The following is a 14,213-nucleotide window of genomic DNA, read 5'->3' on the forward strand; positions in this document are numbered from 1 at the left end:
GGAAATCCCATGGACAGAGGAGCCTGGAGGGCTGCAGTGCCTGGGGTCACAACAGAGTCAGACACAACTGAAGTGATTTAGCATATGCACACATGCTCAACTTAGAGTGTTGCTTGTCCTAAGAAGGACAGTCATAGCAAAGAACACAGATAAAGGTTCCATAAGCCTGTCTGAGCCACCCTCGTAGACGGGTGAGTTTGCATTTCTCACTGGACCAGTAACTGCTTGGACAAATTTGCTTCAGGTCACCAGTAAATCCAGGTAAGCCTTTCCTTCTGTCTCAATTTTGTGTCCTAAGAGGTTGACTTGGAACCAAAGAGAGAACTGAGACACGAGGTACACTAGCAAAGCTTCCTGCCAATCACTGCTGACTCTCAGGGAGGTTGTCTAAGCCTAAATCCTAAAGGGTCTCAACTCATAAGGACCCTTGTCACCTCCTTCCCAATGCCTTCATAGCACTGAGACTTCCAATTCTGTATCACCATCTGGCAGCATAGCGTTGAAGGTCTGTGATTAGACATGCCTCACTTCTGTGGGAGGACAGGGACTAAACATTCTTAGCACCAGTGGCAACTTGGTTTCCTTCGTTTCCTCTGGTTGAGAATTATTTTGAATCATAGAGGATGCATCTCCTGTGCCCTCTTCAAAGATATCTATTGTGTTCATATAGACATGTGCCTAAATAACCTCAGATATGCAGATGACACCACCCTTATGGCACAAAGTGAAGAAAAACTAAAAAGCCTCTTGATGAAAGTGAAACAGGAGAGTGAAAAAGTTGGCTTAAAGCTCAACATTCAGAAAACGAAGATCATGGCATCTGGTCCCATCACTCCATGGGAAATAGATGAGGAAACAGTGGAAACGGTGTCAGACTTTATTTTGGGGGCTCCAAAATCACTACAGATGCTGACTGCAGCCATGAAACTAAAAGATGCTTACTCCTTGGAAGAAAAGTTATGACCAACCTAGATAGTATATTCAAAAATAGAGACATTACTTTGCCAACAAAGGTCTGTCTAGTCAAGGCTATGATTTTTCCAGTGGTCAGGTATGGATGTGAGAGTTGGACTGTGAAGTAAGCTGAGCGCCGAAGAATTGACGCTTTTGAACTGTGGTGTTGGAGAAGACTCTTGAGAGTCCCTTGGACTGCAAGGAGATCCAACCAGTCCATTCTAAAGGAGATCAGTCCTGGGTGTTCTTTGGAAGGACTGATGCTAAGGCTGAAACTCCAATACTTTGGCCACCTCATGCAAAGAGTTGACTCCTTGGAAAAGACCCTGATGCTGGGAGGGATTGGGGGCAGGAGGAGAAAGGGACGACAGAGGATGAGATGTCTGGATGGTATCACCAACTCGATGGACATGAGTTTGAGTGAACTCTGGGAGTTGGTGATGGGCAGGGAGGCCTGGCATGCTGCAATTCATAGGGTCGCAGAGAGTCGGACACTACTAAGCGACTGAACTGAACTGGACCGAAGCCACAAAAGAGCTTAGGGTCACATTTGGGATGAGTATACCTATGTGGATCCTAATCATCAATAGCCAGATGATGGACTTTTTCTGAAAACCTTTTATATTTAAATAATTTTTAGAGGATTTTCTTTCTAAGCAAATGTCCTATTACTACCTATAAAAGATGAAATGGAAAGAACACAAAAAGCATCAGTGCTAGTCTAAAATGCCCCCCTAAACAAAATTAAAGGGCAGAAGTCACTCAAACTAATTTTGGCCCCTTCCCCTGCCCCCCTCAGGGATTCTTAAGAACTCAAGGAATCCCAAAAAGCAACAGTCTGAAGCTGAAAGTGGGAGGCAAGGGGGCCAATTGGAAACAGACTAGTTATTTTATCCACTCAGAAGAATCTGGAAACACCCACATAACTTCTTGATATCTCTTCAATCCTTTGTCCAAATTCTAGTCTACAACTTCTATGAGATTATATTATAGATCAAGGCAAAAAAAAAAAATCTTAAGAATCTTCTCTTTAAATATTGGTGGGAAGATTCTGCTCTCATATTGAGCAGTTAACAATTGGTCCCATCTGCCAGAAATGTAATTAGAATAAAACATAAAGTGGGTCAAAGACAAGAACCCAACTCTAAATTAGTGCATTCTGCAAGACTGTACTATGCCTGACTCACAGCTAAAATTTTAGAATGAAAGCCATAAGATCTCGATTTGCATCTGTTTGTATAGTTATGCTTGTTTTATGTTATCTACAGGTCATATTATCCCATCTCTGGATGATATTATCAACCTATAAAATCCCTCAAGAGTTCTATTATAACTGACTTAGAGAAAAATAAGCTCTTTAATAAGTAAAATATTTCTAAATCTCCCATAAGTATAAAGACTATCCCAAATATTTGTCAAATTCATGCAATTTGGATAAATCTTTGGTAAATAAGATTGGTATAATATTATTATCAGTTTAATGAAAATGAGTTTGTCTTCTGAGTTATCAGCATTAACTATAATATAAGCATGAATTTTATCTTACCACATTTACTAGTCAAGTAAGCTAATATTATACCTACTAGGAGAGGCTTCCCAGGTGGCACTAATGGTAAAGAACCTGCCTACCAATGCAGGAGATGTAAGAAACATCCAGAAGATCTCCCAGAGGAAGGCATGGCAACCCACTCCAGTATTCTTGCCTGGAGAATTCCATGGACAAAGGAGACTGGTCAGCTATGGTCCATAGGATCTCAAAGAGTTGGACACGATAGAATTGACTTTAGCTTTAAGTATCTACTAGATACTTAAAATTATAAACATAATGAATTTCATTTTAATCAAACTGAGTCATTATTTTGAAATTTTATTGTAATAATAATGATTTATAACATGTATGCCTAAAAATAATTTCTAAAATCTCTTTGCCTTATAGCCTTAAAGTTATAAGTAACAGATATTTATTAAATAGACAAATCAATTCTAACTAAGATAAAATGCTGACACATTCATTATTAGCATCAGATAAACTCTATGTAATTTTGCCTTTTTATTTTCACAAGCCTCTTAAAGAAGCTTAAAGATATGAATCTATAAATATAATCTTTTACCACACTAAGAAATTACACTATAAAGAAGCATATAGGTTTAAAATTGTAAGATGGTATATTCATAAATTTTACTAATCTGCTACAAAATGCTGGTATATGGCAGACAATTCACAACTGCCTACTTCCTAGATGTCTTCATAAAAGAAAGTCTTCTGTATTAGTTCAGGTTATCATAACAAGATTCCACGAACTGGGTATCTTAAAAGGCAGACATTAATTTTGTTGCAGTTTTGGAGGCTAGAAATCCAAGATCAAGGTCCCAGCAAGGTTAGTTTCTCATAAACACCCTCATCCTTGCTTAGACAGCTGCCATATTCCAATATCCTTACACAGACTTTCCTCTGTATACACAGAGAGACTTTTGTGTCTCTTCTCGTAAGGACACTGTTCTATCAGATTAGGGCCCTGCCCTTATAACCTAGGGGCTTCCCCAGCTCAGATGGTAAAGAACCTGCCTGCAATGCTGGAAACCCCTGGATCGAGAGGATCCCCTGGAGAAGGGAATGGCAATCCACTCCAGCATTCTTGTCTGGAGAATTCCATGGACAGAGGAGCCTGGCCGGCCATAGTCCATGGGGTCGCAAAAAGTCAGACACCACTGAGAAGCTAACACACTACACTTATAACTTCATTTAACCTGGGTAACTTCTCTAAAAATCCTATCTTCAAATACACTCACATTGGGAGTTAGAACTTCAACATGTGAATTTGAGGGAGGGAAGGTGCATAACAGTTACTAATTCAGTCTACAACAGTTACTAGTAATGAAAATAAAGTTTAATAAAAATATGAATAGAAATAATAGAGAAACAAAAAGCAACTTTCTATGAAAAGTATGCAAGGAACATAACACACATTATTGTTAAAAGAAAAACGAGAGTAATATTGTCCCAAAAGTAAGATGACCAGTTGTTCCACAATCAGAAAGAAGAAAAGAATAGGACAAAATCTGAATGGTACAGAAAGTTGTACAAGGTTTGTAGAAAAGGAATCTTATGTTGAATGGTCAAATCTGTATACAGTTGAATGGGTTTATTTAGACTTTTCTAATATGCTTCTGCTAAGCCGCTTCAGTCGTGTCCAATTCTGTGCAACCCCGTAGAGGGCAGCCCACCAGGCTCCGCCATTCCTGGGATTCTCCAGGCAAGAACACTGGAGTGGGTTGCCATTTCCTTCTCCAATGCATGAAAGTGAAAAGTGAAAGTGAAGTCGCTCAGTCCTGTCCGACCCTCAGCGACCCCATGGACTGCAGCCTACCAGGCTCCTCCATCCATGGGATTTTCCAGGCAAGAGTTCTGGAGTGGGGTGCCATTGCCTTCTCTGTTTCTAATATGAGATTTATTATTAACAGTACCTGAATGCAAAACTAGAACTTGGTTTTTTCTCTCTAATAAAACCAGATTCTAGTTTTTGGATTGGGCTACTGGTCTGCTCTTCTTGATCCTTTAAGTACCCTTTTTCACCTAGAAAACAAAGATTCTGTGTCTTTTCAGAATAATTTCCTATGTTTTCATTTTATTCCTGACTGCTTAAAAGAACCAAGTCTTTTCACTACCGAAAGAGCTAAGCTTTATCTTATAATCATGTAACTTCTTATCATTATTTTTACAGTCTTTCTTTGTCACTTTGTTGAATAGGTTAAGTATTGCTAAACAGTGCCCTATGATCCTAGTATTAATCAAGTTTTCAAACCTTTTGACATTTTTTAATTTGGGTATTTTACATTCTTAAAGTCAACTCCTAAATAAAATCTTGATCTTGAACTGACTTTGAAATGTCCCAGAGGGACCCAGACAATATCAAAGGATTTGCTCTTCACCTTGTAAAAAGAGAGATGTTAAAAATTAATTAGGTATGTTGAATTGCATAATAAGTATTGTCAAATAAGAAGAGATGCTTAACCTTCCTTAGGTTATATTTGTATGAGTAAATATTATTAACATAAGTATTCAGAAACTGCATGAATTTTCTAGAGATTTATCAGTGCCCTCATTGCCCATGATATGTCCTAGTAATATTTAGCCTGATATTAGAAAACAACAGTAAATGTTATTAATCTCCAGTTTTTATTTTAAAATATTGTGTGTGGAGGAAACAACCAAATTTCTCTGCCAACTGCATTACTTTTATAGAGAATTCTCAACAGAACTTTTTAACCTCAGCTATTTTAAATCCTTTTCAGACATAGATAGTTATTTTGATGCTTTCCTGAAAGCACTTGCAAGTAGCTACAGGCTAGAGTGTTTAACAAAAGGAATATTCTTAAAGATTCATGAAAAGGACTATGCCAGGTACCCTGGGATACAGGATTTAATGGTTTTGCTTAAATAACTATGACATCATACCACTGAACTAAGTCACAATTTCTAGAACTCTAGTGGAAAAGTTGTCAGGTTCATAAAACTGCTAATCCAAGATCAAGCACAAGAATTACATAAGACTAAATGAACTCAGCAATACATAAACCGTGAACTTCCAGATGTTCAAGCTGGTTTTAGAAAAGGCAGAGAAACCAGAGATCAAATTGCCAACATCTTCTGGATCACCGAAAAAGCAAGAGTTTCAGAAAAACATCTATTTCTGCTTTAATGACTATGGCAAAGCCTTTGACAGTGTGGATCACAATAAACTGTGGAAAATTCTGAAAGAGATGGGAATACCAGATCACCTGACCTGCCTCTTGAGAAATCTGTATGCAGCAGAGGAAGCAACAGTTAGAACTGGACATGGAACAACAAACTGGTTCCAAGTAGGAAAAGGAGTACGTCAAGGCTGTATATTGTCACCTTCTTTATTTAAATTATATGAAGAGTACATCATGAGAAACGCTGGGCTGGAAGAAGCACAAGCTGGAATCAAGATTGCTGGGAGAAATATCAGTAACCTCAGATATGCAGATGACACCACCCTTATGGCACAAAGTGAAGAAGAACTAAAGAGCCTCTTGATGAAAGTGAAAGAGGAGAGTGAAAAAGTTGGCTTAAAGCTCAACATTCTGAAAACTAAGATCATGGCATTGGGTCTCATCACTTCATGGGAAATAGATGGGAAACAGTGGAAACAGTGTCAGACTTTATTTTTGGGGCCTCCAAAATCACTGCAGATGGTGACTGTAGCCATGAAATTAAAAGACATTCTTTGGAAGGAAAGTTATGACCAACCTAGATAGCATATTAAAAAGCAGAGACATTACTTTGCCGACAAAGGTCTGTCTAGTCAAGGCTATGGTTTTTCCAGTGGTCATGTATGGATGTGAGAGTTGGACTATAAAGAAAGCTGAGTGCCAAAGAATTGGTGCTTTTGAACTGTGGTGCTGGAAAAGACTCTTGAGAGTCCCTTGGACTGCAAGGAGATCCACCAGTCCATTCTAAAGGAGATCAGTCCTGGGTGTTCATTGGAAGGACTGATGTTGAAGCTGAAACTCCAATACTTTGGCTACCTGATGCGAAGAGCTGACTCATTTGAAAAGACCCTGATACTGGGAAAGATTGAGGGCAGAAGGAGAAGGGGATGACAGAGGGTGAGATGGTTGGATGGCATCACTGACTCAATGGACATGAGTTTGGGTGAACTCTGGGAGCTGGTGATGGACAGGGAGGTCTGGCGTGCTGCAGTTCATGGGGTTACAAAGAATCGGACATGACTGAGAGACTGAATGGAACTGAACTGAAATGAAATGAACTCAGAAAGGATGATTATGGTGTTTGTTTGGAATATTTCTTCTGGATTTAAAGAACATCCTTCTCTTTTCTCTTAAGCCATCTATACCTTACAAATTTGTAAATTATACTTTTGTAAACAAAAATGAAACATTTATCTTTTTCTCTCTCTGATCCTTTCAGACTTTAGAAACTCTCATTAGGTATTCTTAGTTTCATGGCAATATAGTTACTTGCACAAATTTGATAAGAATCTATCTTCCTTGTAACAAAACATAATTGGAAACATGGGTTATAAAATCAAGGCTTTGACTAGAATTTCACATTTTAAAATGATTCATAGAATCACATAGGTCCAGACAGTTTGCATTAATAAGTCTGACTTTATGGAACCAAAGCTTGAAAGCCCTGTTGGAAAAACTGACCTGTCACCTGGCTTAGAGTATTCCCAGCTATACAGGTAAATCAGGACATTCACTTCCTCACAGGCCTTCAAATTAGGGGGACCTTGAGAACAGATGAATTTACTCATGTATATAATGTAAATGAAGTCTAGTGACAAGTTTCTGTCTTGGTTTCCTAGCCTTCAGAGACTGTTAAAGGCCAATGTGAGATTTCTTATAAAAGTTCCAGCAAAGTAAATTCTAAAAAGGGCTATGTGGTAAATTACCATTCTTGGAGCACTTATGTAATTAATCTGGCCAAATGTAATAAGATCAGACTCATTTTGTAACCAAGACTAATCTTACTTTTATTATTTCTGATTGAGATTATCATAGAGAAAAATTTTATGTTTCAACGGAAAACTATAACCCACCCTTGTTGGTTTCTCAGGGGACATTCAACTTTAAGGGATCCAATATGTTGCATTTTCCTTTGTGTGCCATTTCTCAAGGATTCTCTGTTCCTTATCAGTTCCTGGAATACAGGAATGAGTAGAGCTGCACACAGTTCTCAGGACTGAGGTCATGGGAAAGAGCACCCACCTGGATTCCTTTCAGTGACTCCCTTCCTTGTATGTATTCAGTTCAGTTCACTCTCTCAGTCATGTACGACTCTCTGTGACCCCATGAATCGCAGCACGCCAGGCCTCCCTGTCCATCACCAACTCCCGGAGTTTACTCAAACTCATGTCCAAAGAGTCGGTGATGCCATCCAATCATCTCCTCCTCTGTCATCCACTTCTCCTCCTGCCCCCAATCCCTCCCAGCATCAGGGTCTTTTCCAGTGAGTCCACTCTTCACATGAGGTGGCCAAAGTATTGGAGTTTCAGCTTTAGCATCAGTCCTTCCAATGAACACCCAGGACTGATCTCTTTTAGAACGGACTGGTAGATCTCCTTGCAGTCCAAGGGACTCTCAAGAGTCTTCTCCAACACCACAGTTCAAAAGCATCAATTCTTCAGCATTCGGCTTTCTTCACACTCCAACTCTCACATCCATACATGACCACTGGAAAAACCATAGCCTTGACTAGATGGACCTTTGTTGGCAAAGTAATGTCTCTGCTTTTTAATATGCTATCTAGGTTGGTCATAACTTTCCTTCCAAGGAGTAAGCGTCTTTTAATTTCATGGCTGCAATCACCATCTGCAGTGATTTTGGTGCCCCCAAAAATAAAGTCTGACACTGTTTCCACTGTTTCCCCATCTATTTCCCATGAAGTGATGGGACCAGATGCCATAATCTTAGTTTTCAGAATGTTGAGCTTTAAGCCAACTTTTTCACTCTCCTCTTTCACTTTCATCAAGAGGCTTTTAGTTCCTCTTCACTTTGTGCCATAAGGGTGGTGTCATCTGCATATCTGAGGTTCTTGATATTTCTCCCGGCAATCTTGATTCCAGCTTGTGCTTCTTCTAGCCCAGCGTTTCTCACGATGTATTCTGCATATAAGTTAAATAAGCAGGGTGACAATATACAGCCTTGACATACTCCTTTTCCTATTTAGAACCAGTCTGTTGTTCCATGTCCAGTTCTAACTGTTGCTTTCTGACCTGCATATAGGTTTCTCAAGAGGCAGGTCAGATGGTCTGGTATTCCTATCTCTTTCAGAATTTTCCACAGTTTATTAGGATCCACACTGTCAAAGGCTTTGGCATAGTCAATAAAGCAGAAATAGATGTTTTTCTGGAACTCTCTTGCTTTTTCAACTATCCATTTTCTTGCAACTGGTGGAATTTCATTCTTTGTAATGGCTGAGTAATCATTTTACTGAAGATATATAAGCATGCAGTTCTGCTAATAAAATACTCTTGTTCCACTAGGGACTTGGTTCCCCCACAACCTTCTCTCTCTCTCTTCATTCTCTTTGGAGCATGGAAGCCTACCGAACTCACTCTCTTGCCTGGGCTTCCAAGACCTCCTGGAGAGGACGCCCTGTCCCTTCGTGAGCAGTACAAGTCCTATACATGGGCTTTACTGGTTTTCCACCTAACCCGAGAGATACTGCTCTCTCTCTTTCTCTTTCTTTTCGCCGACTCTGGTCCCCAGGTCCCAGTCTGTAAAAGACTACAACATGGGTTATATTACAGCTATATATTATAGTTATAGTCCTGTTCAATGTCTTTGAAGTTTTACTCTCTATCAGTCAACTGGACTGGATCCTGCTAACTTGGACATTCTGTCAATCCTTACCAAATTCTGGATTCTTCTAGTTCCCTTTAATATCTAGCTCTTCCTCTCCTAGTTAACATTTCCAATTTTATCCCATCTTCCTGACTGGAAATAACTGAGAACTAAGGGCCTCCCTAGTGGCTCTGTCAGTAAAGAATCTGCCTGCAATGCAGGAGACCACCTGCCATACAGGAGACCACCTGCAATGCGGGAGACCCAGGTTCGATCCCTGGGTTGGGAAGATCCCCTGGAGAAGGAAATGGAAACCCACTCCAGTATTATTGCCTAGGTAATCCCATGGACAGTGGAGCCTGGTGTGCTACAGTTCATGGTTCACAAAAGAATTGGACTTGACTTAGTGACTAAATCACCACCAACCACCACCAAAGCCTGACTAACCCAGACAATTCTAGAAAGCTATGCTCTTCCCACAGGATCCAAAGAAGCCCTGTAAGCTGAAGCTGAATGACGTGACATAAACTTCAAAGGACCCATCATTACAACAGGTCGTGTACGGGCAATCTTTGCGGCTGGAGCTCTGCTGTATGGACTGCTCAGGAAGTTCACCAAAACACCTTCATTCTTTCATGCTCTGCTTCAGGAAATAACCATGACTGTCACACTGACACCCATGCCATCACCAAAGACATTCAATCTTCAAACCAGGAAATCCGTCAGATTGCCATTGACATCCTCCCTCCACTACCTAAAAATACTTCAAAGCTAATATTTATAATCTTATTGACTAGCTGCCCCATAGACTCAGAAACTGGATTTATAGTTTGTTTTAGATATCATCTTTGATTTTCTTTCTTTTTCTTATTCTAATCTATGCATTTCTCTCCTTCTACAAACCAGTCAATCCTAAAAGAAATTGACCCTGAATATTCACTGGAAAGACTGATGCTGAAACTGAAGCTCCAATACTTTGTCTACCTGATATGAAAAGCCAACTCTTTGGAAAAGCCCCTAACACTGGGAAGTATTGAAGGCAAGAGGAGGAAGGAGCGACGGAGAATGAGATGGTTGGATGGCATCACTGACTCAATGGATATGAGTTTGAGCAAACTCAGAGAGTGAAGGACAGGGAAGCCCAGTGTGCTACAGTCCATTGGGTCACAAAGAGTTGGACACAACTTAGTGCCTGAACAACAACAACAGATCTCTTACTTCATAATTTCTAACTCGAGTCTTCTCTCCTGAGCCACCAACCCAGCTTCTCTCCAAGAAGTTTCAGAAGGGAGAAACGAAGCAATCAACAACCCACTAAAATGATGATACAAAGATTACTTCAAAGTGAATGCATCTGAGCTACAGATGCAAAAAGTAATCTGATATGAGCTTTCCCTATCTGTCTAAAGCAAAGATTTAAAGAGACATCTGCCATAAACCCCACCACCTTTACTCCTGAGTGATCAGGAATGCAACTAACCTTGGGCATCAGGACATTCCAGGAAAACTTGTGCAAACAAATGTCATCAGAGCCTTATATCTTTGAAGCCTTAAGCCCCTCCTCCCCACTTATTAACCTGGTATATAAACCTTTACCCCTAGCTGTTCTGTGCTCTGCTCCCTACAGAGGACTACTGCATGCATGAATAATGAACTGTTCTCCTGTTAATCTGTCGGTTGTCAATTAATTCGCAGGTCCCCAAACCCCCAAACCTAAGTTGATAGAGAATAGATTTTTTCCTGCCTGACACATGGAAGAACTGACTACCGTTGATATCTAATTTTAAATCATACAGATGTCAAAGGTTATCATCCAGATGATGGTGATCCTTCAAAATCTATGAATATGAAAATACCTATCATTCTTCTGTAGTTGTGTTTAAAAGTTTTGTGTACATGTATTACATGTACACTTAATAATATGCATTCTTTGTTAATAAGGACATGGATATGTACTAATGTACACACACTACTCAGATTCAAGCTTGTGCATTTTATTGACGAAGTCTCTATAGTTAGTATATATAAATACTTTTCTCTGCCTGGTTTTGGATTCCGAATGATGCATATTGAAATCTTTCATTAGTTACCTTGAACATTATTCTTTGTAATTTTGACAGTTCAGTTCCTAAAATATTTTGAGGCTATGTTGTTAAGAGTTCACAAGTTGATGATGACAGTTGACCCTGAACAATATGCATGTTAGGAGCACCAACCCTGCTGCTGCTGCTGCTAAGTTGCTTCAGTCGTGTCCGACTCTGCGACCCCAGAGAGGGCAGCCCACCAGGCTCCCCCGTCCCTGGGATTCTCCAGGCAAGAACATTGGAGTGGGTTGCCATTTCCTTCTCCAAAGCATGAAAGTGAAAACTGAAAGTGAAGTCGCTCAGTCGTGTCCAACCCTCAGCGACCCCATGGACTGCAGCCTATCAGGCTCCTCTGTCCATGGGATTTTGCAGGCGAGAGTACTGGAGTGGGGTGCCACTGCTTTTACAACTTTTGCTGCCTTAAAAAAAACAATTTGTTAGTTTCTGTCTTTTAATAGGTACAGTAAATATAGTTAATATATTTTTTATTACAAAGGTACTTATTTTTCCTATTATTCTATGACTTCTATATACCAGCAATTTGTATTGACTCTTTTCCCCTCTCGCTCTTATGGCTATTGGATGGAAAATATTTTCTGTATTCTCTGTTTTCCACAATCTATGTGACCTAGTTCTAAATTATATTTCTACTATTTCAATGGTTTTCTTTACATTGGTAAGTGCATTTTTGGAAGTAATTAGTGCTAAGGAGTCTTATGTAAATAACAGCCTGACTCTGGTCCATAGATGTGAGATCCAAATCTGGGAGACTCTGCAAAGTAATTCAAAAAGTAGGGCTTGCAAGTACCAAGCGGCAGATATCCCACCCCATCACAATCCTTCACAAAGCTGGAAGGTCACTTTGATTTCATGCAAAGAGACTGAGATGAGAGGAGGGGAAGAAGTCATCAGGCTTCATGTGGCTACTGAATCAAGTGATCACACACCCAACCAAAGAAGCTGTTGGGCATGTGGACCACTGGGAGGACCCAAAGGGAAATTATGTAGGCCCTCTCTGCAATGACTTTTGAAGTTAGCCTCGGTTGAAGATGATTACTTTCTCCAAGAACACAGCGCACCTAAAACAGAGCACCCCAACTTCAGACAGAACCACTAAATCCAAGTAACACCAGGCATCACCTTCATGACTAGCAGGAAATCAGCCCCCTTGCCTCTTTGTTCCTAGCCTTCCCAAACCAGGAGACAGAGCTGTTGGAGGACAAGGGGAAAAGACAGCATGCCTTGGAGCCAGACCACAAGCAGCCTTTGCTCTTGTTGATTACTTCAAGTTCCCAGAGCTACAGTTCTAGTTTGTAATGGCAGAAAGAGGATGACAGATTTTGAAGATTTGAGTTTTACACTGAGCTGGATTAAATTAATATTAATAAATGAAAGTAACTGGAAAACTTTGGAGTCTGCTAGTTACTTGTAAGGATGGAAAGGAGAAAACAACATAATTGAAAGTAATCATTAGAAAAAAATAAATACAGTCCCATATATGCCATATACCCCAGCACACTGAGATGTCTTCAATACCAGTAGCCCTGGTTGAACTGTAGCTCCCTCCACCTGTCGTCCTAGGCACTCAGGCCACAGGCAGGTGTCTTATCTTGTTAGTTCAGAGTGACTGCCCCATGATATGGCTGGGCCTTCTAGAGACCCATAAACCAAGGCAGCAGGTGGCTTGGCTTAAATCCTGGTCACAGACTGATTTTGTCCTCCAAGGGTTAGACACACAGCCTCCTAGAAGTCAGTGTCCCCAGCAGCAGTTGGGAGGAGGGGTCAGTTAGGAAGGGATGGCTCCTAGTTTCATGTTGCTTTCTAATTCTGGCCTGGTAGCACTCTTACTTTCCTTTCCTTGTGGCTCAGCTGGCAAATAATCTGTCTGCAATGCGGGAGACCTGCGTTTGATCCCTGAGTTGGGAAGATCCCCTGGAGAAAGAAAAGGCTACCCACTCCAGTATTCTGGCCTGGAGAATTCCATGGGGTTGCAAAGAAGTTGGACATGGCTGAGCAACTTTCACTTTCACTTTACTCTCCTTCAACCCTTCCAGTCCCTAAGCTCTCTCTATCTGCTTTTAGCCCTAGAAATTAGAAAGCCCACACTGGACTTCAGTTCACCATTGCTTGGCATTTCTGCCCCTTCTCTGGTCCACCTAGAGATCTAATATTAAATTTTCACATTACATGTTTATTATTATGTTTTTAAAATATTTTATCTAGCTTTGGTATATACTTTAAGCAGAGGGTGCTCAAAATATGAACTTACAACATTGTATCAATCAGATTTGACCTATTTCTTATAAACTTAAATATGATCTCTGTTCTCCACATTCCACTAAAATATTAATGCTTTGAATCTAGTTCCAAGGTGGACACTGAAACAGAATTTAGTAAGTAGAACCTGAAAGAGTAAATGCATCACATTGCCTAAAAAGGGTTCCAGTACTCAAGATAATATAAATGAGTAAAGACATATAAAGCATTTAAACAAATGTCTTTAGTCTTTCGTATTCTTACATTTTTGTATTTACTCTTTTTCTCTTTCACTCAAGTTTTTTGGATGGAAAATGCTTTCTATATTCTTTCTTTTCCACAATCTATTTATATTCATATAATGCATTTATATGGGGTTTCCCAGGTGGGGTTAGTAGCAAAGAACCTGCCTGCCAATGTGAGCGACATTAAGAGATGCAGGTTCAATCCTAAGGTCAGGAAGATCCCCTGGAGGAGGGCATGGCAACCCACTCCAGTATTCTCACCTGGAGAATCTCATGAGCACAGATGCCTAGCTGGCTACAGTCCAAAGGCTCTCAAAGAGTTGGACAGGACTAAAGCCAC

The sequence above is a fragment of the Ovis aries genome, chromosome 1 (assembly GCF_016772045.2).
Source record: "Ovis aries strain OAR_USU_Benz2616 breed Rambouillet chromosome 1, ARS-UI_Ramb_v3.0, whole genome shotgun sequence".
Taxonomy (NCBI): domain Eukaryota; kingdom Metazoa; phylum Chordata; class Mammalia; order Artiodactyla; family Bovidae; genus Ovis; species Ovis aries.